Raw genomic sequence first — 7347 nt, forward strand, 5'->3', positions numbered from 1 at the left:
GGTTAAAAAAGTTCTTATGGCTCATCTGAAGTGGAAAGTGGCAGGCTCAGCATTCAGCCCTCCAGTTGCTTTAGATTCTAGCTCTGCCTCCCCCGCAATCCCAGCTTTGGGTTCTCTGCAAACCTGATCACCTTTACCTCTCTGAATTTCATCTTCAGCACTGATAAAACTAAGATGAGGTCAGAGCCTGGGGCAGGACACCAATGCCCCTCTACCCCCGATGGACAGCCATCTATGATTCTGCATCTTGTGGGTTCAGCACATACAACTGCACTAGACTGTAAGTCACCTGACGCATCTCCTCCCTTCACCCCCAGCCCCAGGCTCCCCCTGTCCAAGCAGCTATGTATGTGCTTGTCGGCATCTTTACCATCAAACCAGCCCCCACTACCAAGTCCTCTCCCTGCAGGAGCCCAGCAGTGCCTGGCCCTTGCCTGCATCATGGGTAAAGCTCCATCTGCCAATATGCATCCCCACGAGGGAGACTTGAAGCCCAGGGACCAAGAAAGGGCAGTTGAGTTGGGATTTCTCAGGCTCTGAACATCCCCTCCTTGCATCTGTGGCTTCTCCTCTCCCGCACTGTCTGCTCCCAGAGGCTCAGCCCCTCTTTTCCACTCAGCTTTTCTGCCAAGCTGAGGGAGACCAACTGCAGAGCAGGCCTGCGCAAAGGCCGTGGGCAGGAGCAAAGGGAAGCAGAAGAAAGCACTGCTCGGTGGGGGAGGGGAGGTTGTGAGATGGGCTCCAAGCTCCTCGTCAGGACCCAGGACACCATGCCCCGTGGCAGAATCTGGGCTCATCATTTCACAGGACCACAGGCACCCACCCTCCTCACAACCCTAGACAGCTGGAACTATTATCACTGTGCCCATTTTGCAGGTGAGGAGACTAAGGCCCAGTAAGTGGGGTCCAGGCTTGGATACTACCCCTGCTAAGACTGCTTCCTGAAAAGAGATCAGGGACTTGTGGACCGAGTTCATCTACTGAACCAGGACTCAGTGAGCTCCTTCTGTGAGCCCCGTCAGCAGCAAATACGTCAGAGTCGGAGCCTGCCCTCATGGCCTCACTCTGTGGGCAGGGAAAACGGATAATAAGGCAGTCTATAATTCCGGGCAGTACACAAAGCTGGGTGGCACAGGTGTTACTAGAGCTGAGGATGCTACTGCAGCTAGCGTGGTCCAGGAAGGCCTCCATGAAGAGGTGACATCTGAGGAGCCAAGAAGGAGCTGGCCTTGGGGACAGTGAATATAAAGATGCTGAAAAAGAACCAGTGGAGTGTGGTACCCAGTCCACCCACCCTCACCAGGGATGGTTAGAGAGAGGGAGCCACAGGGTTCTGATATGAGGCTTCAGTGGGGAAGCACTGGGGACGGTGTCCTCAGGGTGTCTGAGCCCTGATGCGGGCTCCAAGGATGCCTCCACTCTCCCTCCAGGAGTCTGTGACCCCCACCCCCAGCCCAGAAGTGATGTCCTCTGTCTTCTTCATTTCCACCCATCTTCAACACCTTTCTGTGCAAGGCCCAGCCTAAAGCAGGCTCTGGATAAATGTTTACCCAATGAACAAATTCCAGAAAGCCCTGCTCACCAAATCCCGAGGGCCAGCAAGGAGGAGGTGTGAGGACAAACCCGAGGAAATCCTACCTTCTTCTGCAAGGAATCACTTGATGGAGTTTGTGCCTCCTATGGGGGTAGAAGTAGAAAAGACAAAGGAATTCCAGAAGGTGGGAGGAGGGGTCGCCTACACAATTGGAAATTTTCGCACAGAAGTCCAGATTTCAAGCTATTTTTGAAATATCTGAAAATCTGGCAACCCCGAGCCTGCATATCCCCATGGCAACACCAGCTGGTGCTGAGCGGCCGCGGCAACTGGACATGCGCTCTGCACTCCACCGCCGACCGGCCACTCACTGCTGCCGACACCAAATCCACCCGACTCGTTCACATCACTGGCCCCTTGGGCATCTGAGTCGGCCCATCCTGGTTTAAGAGATCTGATGAGCAGTAAGCCATGCAGGGGCATAGGGAACGGCTTCTGTCGCATCAGCCCGCAGCTAAGAAAAGTCAGACTGAGGTCTCCTCCCTCAAGTTCTTACAGCAGCTGTCCGGTGTGCGGGGGTTTACAGGTCCACTTAAATAGATTCGCTGTATTGGACTCTGGATTTGGGTAGCAGGAGGGCTGGGAGATTCAGCCATTCCTTGGAGGCGAGAGATACAGTTCCTGATGTGCACCAGCAGGGGGCGACTCTCCCTGCCGTGCCCTCAGAGCTGCGGGGCGCAGGGCGCCATTCCCGGCCGTGCCGGAGCAGCCAGGGCTCCCGTTGCTGGAGAACAGTCCCTCAGTTCTCTGTTCCTGCCCTTTCTCACCTGGGGTGACAGCTGAGGCCCAGTCTGCCTAGCAACTTGTTGGGCTTAGCAGTGATTGGCTGGACATACTCCCCTTGCCCAAGCACAGCCTCAAGAGGGCCACCCACCCACCTTGACCCTTCCAGCCTGTGACCCAGGGGCCCAAGGGCACCACTTCTGTACTCCCTTCTCCCAGCAACCTTCTCTTCCCCCTCTTCTTCTGAGACTGCTTAGCCTCCCTGAGGTCTGTACCCTCAGGGCAGACCCTCAAATTAAGTACTGTGTGCTTGGTACTGTGTTCAAGGCATTATACACTTTTTTTTTAAATCCCAACAATCCCATGAGGTAGGTATTAATCCCCATTTTATAAGTGGGGAAACTGAGGCTTAAGCAGGGGACATTATGGGTCCCAAGGCCAAACAACTAGTAAAGGGTGGAGTCAAGATTCATATCCAGGCTTGTGGGACCCCTCTTCCCTGGACTGCTTTGTTCCCTGAAGGAAATTTTAGCATCAGCCCGTGGAGGGGGTGGGGGCATTGGTTAGGGTTTGAGGGCAGAGGACAATCCCTTGCCCAGGTCGAGGCTGAAACCACCCCACACAGGCCACGTATTCTGTTGGAGCAGAACAGGGGCAGGGTCTCGGGCCCCTAAGCCAGCAATGAAGGCCTAGGGTTCTATCATGGCCACCAGGGAGGAATAGCCTCTGGCCTTTGGGAATTGGCTGACCGCCTCGCCCTCTCCACCCAGGGCTATAGCCTGAGCAGCAAGACAGCGCCCCACACATGCTGCAGCTTCTGCCTTGAACCCATGAAGGGGTGGTGAGCAGGCAGGCAGGCAGGCAGCAGCCAGCGCTGGGAGCAGAGACACCTGGAGGGTTCAAACGGCTCACTCCGCTGGATGGAAACTTGATGAGGGCCAAAGGCCCCAGGCTCTGTACAAGGCGAGTTTAGGCACCACTAAGCATGACTCGGTCAGCAAACCACAGCCTCAGGAGCTCTCCCACTGCCACTTCAGGGAGACAGAGAAGCCCAGGGATCACCAGCCCCTCTGAGACTATCACAGCGATGTGTCCAAGGCCACCAGCCTGGGTAGGAAGAGAGGTCCGTCCATGCTGTTTCATCCAGCTCACCTCCCATTTTCCCAACATGCCTTGAACTCACACCACTGGGCCTACAGGTCCCTCCCCAATTCCACCTGGTGATCATCAAAGCCCAGTGTAAACACCACCTTTTCTGGGCAACCCACTCTGATCTGATTCCTCAAACCTGGTAATTTTTTTATTCTTCTGAGACCACTGAAACTGTGTGGATATCTCCTACGGCACTGGGGTTAGTCTCTTTTGTGCTGTAATTGTTTCTGGGCTTCTGTCTTCTCTGACAAGCGGACTGAAAGGTACAGCAGGCACCATAGCTCCTAGCATGGGGCCTCATATACACAAAGCATGAGACACATCGGAGGCAGGGAGGGATGGATGGAAGGAAGGATAGGTGGGTGGATGGATGGGTGGATGGATGGATGAATGAAGAGATGAACAGTTAAACAGATGAACAAATGAGTGGGTAGAAAGGTGGGTGGCCCAAAGATAGTTCCATATGGCCTCTGTAATTGGCCAGAACACCCAGACTCCCCCTCCAACGGAATAAGGTTTTCCTGCTTCACTTGTATAGCCTCTCCCCTTCCTCAGTGAATTTAAGATTTAGAAACTGTACTGTGTGGAGCTGCAAGGGAGTCAGATCTGTGTTCCTTCCCTCACTAGACCTCATCTCCCTTATATAAGATGAGAACACTGGACTAGATGATTCCACGGGCCCTTCCAGCACAATACACATGTCAGTGTTGGGACCCAGCAAAGAACGGGGAAACTGATTGAACCCAGTTCAGCTTAAAGGAGACTCTGAAAGAGTTTAGGTAAAAGATGAAAGGAGGAAAGAGAAAGAGAAAGGAGTGGGGAGGAAGGAAGGAAAGAAGAAAGAAAATTGATTCCCATGCCCTAAATTAAAAATGCATTTAGCTCAGTATCACTAATTATCAGAGAAATGCAAATCAAAACCACAATGACATATCATCTCACACCAGTCAGAATGGTCCAAAAGTCCATAAATGAGAAATGTTGGAGAGGGTGTGAAGAAGAGGGAACCCTCCTAAACTGCTGGTGGGAATGTAGTTTGGTGCAGCTATTATGGAAAACAGTATTGAGATTCCTTAAAAAACTAAAAATAAACTTATGATATGATGTAGCAGTCCCACTCCTGGGCATGTATCTGGAGGGGACTCTAATTCAAAAAGATACATGCACCCCAATGTTCATATTAACACTGTTTACAATAGCCAAGAAATGGAAACAACCTAAATGCCCATTGACAGATGACTGGATAAAGAAGAGGTGGCATATATACAATGGAATACTACTCAGCCATAAAAAAGAATAAAATAATGTCATTTGTTGCAATATGGATGGACCTGAAGATAGTCATTCTAAGTGAAGTAAGCCAGAAAAAGAAAGAAAAATGCCATATGATATCATTTTATGTGAAATCTAAAAACAAAAAGCCACAAATGAACTTATATACAAAACAGAAATAGACTTACAGACATAGAAAACAAACTTATGGTAACTAGCAGGGAAAGGGTTTGGAAAGGATAAATTGGGAGTTCGAGATTTGCAGATACTAACTACTAAATATAAAATAGATAAACATCAAGTTTATACTGTATAGCACAGGGAACTATATTCAATACCTTGTAGTAACTTACAATGAAAAAGAATATAAAAAGAAATATATGTATGTATATGTATGACTGAAATAGTATGCTGTACACCACAAATGGACACAACACTGTAAAAGTCAATTTAAAAAATAAATAAAATAAAAATAAAAAAGTAAAAAATGCATTTATTGTGTAAGATTTCCCAAATGCACCATTTCTTTAAAAAAAATTGACATATTAAATTTAGGATCACAGCATGTACAAAGTGGTGGATCCTCTAATGTAATGGAAGTGACAGGCAGGGACAGCCTGGGGCAGAAGATGCCAAGGGAAGGATGGGGGCAGGGGTGTTGGGGTGTGGAAGGGGCCAATTTCACTCCACCCTCTTCACCACTGTAGCCAGACCACCTTCTTTAGGATCCACTTTATATGTTGATCTTATGAACCCAATATCTTGTTTGAATAAAAGCTTTCTGGTGTGTGTGTGTGTTTTAAGCCACTTCACTAATGAAGAGAAACTAGAGGCCCAGAGGGAGGCGATTTGCCCAAAGTCATACAGCAAGTGCATCAACACAGTCCCCAAGGGCCTGTCTAACAGGACTCCTCAGTCCAGATAGCAGGAATCCAGGCCCGTCCACTGGGGGCTGGGGCACGGCCCCTGACTGCGCTGTTCTCTGGCTCACCTCCAGCAGCCTCAGCGGGAAGTCACCCGGCTCCTTTAAACAACATTCCACTAGGACAATAACCCAGGCCCAATTAGGAACAGGAAAATCTCACAGAGGGTGAATGCCCACAACTGGGGGGCTCAGGGCGGAGGCCCAGCTCTCGGCAAGCTTCACAGTCAAAAACCTTCCTAAAACAACCCCTTGGCAGCCTTGGAACGTAATTTAATCTTCCTTTGATGATTCCGGATCTTGCCTTGCCTCCGGCCACTCTGAGAACATCAATTACTGATGGGCCCAGGTGGGGAGCGGAGAGGAAGGGCTGGACCCGGGTTCCCAGCTGACCCTGCCCTTGGGGAGGCCAGTGGAGGTGGAAGGGCTGGAGGAGGTTTCAGGGGGAGGAGCCCAGCCTGAGCCCAGGGAGCTGGATGCTGCCTGGGTGGAGAAGGGGCCAAGGAAGAGAAGGGGAAGCCCCCTCCCCAGCCAAGAAGGGTAGCCCTAGGTGGGCTCGTCCTCAGCCCCTGGAGCAGGTGGGAGGGGCAGCTTCCAGGGTCCCTGGCGGTAGAACTAGAGAGCGAAAGCCAGGCCGAAGTGATGTTGAAGCCAGGCTAGGTGACCTACTAAGGGAGTGGCCGCATAGCGCAATGAGTGCCCCATAGACTTGGCAGAAATGTCAGCTCCAAGAGACAGAAGTGAGCTTAGAGCCACACACCCCCTGCCCTGCCACTTCCTGGCTGGGGAACTGGGAGCAAGTTACTTAACCTCTCTGTGTCTCAATTTTCTGTGATGATGCTAGAATAGTAGTAACAGGGCTACTGAAAGGGTTAAATTAGTCTCACATTGGCTGCTAGAAAATTGGGGCTTAGACCACAGTCTCTGATGAGAAAAGGGCCGGAAGAACATACAGCACATCACTCACGGGGCTTTCAGGTGAGACTAGATGTTTTGTTTGGCTTGAGGTAGTGTTTTTATTTTCTTTGTCTTTTTTTTTTTTTTAATTGGAGGTACTCAGGACTGATCCCAGGACCTCATGCATGCTAAGCATGTGCTCTGCCACTGAGCTATATCCACCCCTGTTTGGCTTGTTTGTATTTCCTGAATTTTATGCAAGAAACATACTATTATATAATTAAAATACTATTCAGACAGAAAAACAGAACCCTTGGGACCGCGATTTGTCTTTAAAGGGAAGCAACTGATCTGAAGGGATCCCAGCCCCTGAGTGCGGGTGTGGAAGAGGAAGTGTTCCCCTGGGTCTGAAACTCAGACAGGGGAGACCTGGCTGCCCCAGGGGCCCTGAGGTGACAGCCCTGAGCCCTCAGGGACAGACACAGGTGACATTTTCTGCCTGGATGTGCCTACCATTTCCTGGGACGCAAATCTCCAGGCCCCTTCCCAGGAGGCACCAGGCAGGGGAAGCTGGTGCCCTGGGGAGTATTGTCTGCTTATAGGCAGTACCACCCTCTATTCCACTGGGGGCTATTCTCAGCTCCAAGTCTCCAGACCATCCCTCAGAGAGGACCCTGGGCCCTCAGGGCTCAAACCAGAGCCTCCCAATCCTGCCCCAGCCAGACTCCTCCTGCCTGAAGCACCGAGCCCTCTGTCCCGCTCGAAGCCCCGCCAGGCACAGCCCTGC

This window comes from Camelus bactrianus, chromosome 10 (genome assembly GCF_048773025.1).
Source record: "Camelus bactrianus isolate YW-2024 breed Bactrian camel chromosome 10, ASM4877302v1, whole genome shotgun sequence".
Lineage (NCBI taxonomy): Eukaryota > Metazoa > Chordata > Mammalia > Artiodactyla > Camelidae > Camelus > Camelus bactrianus.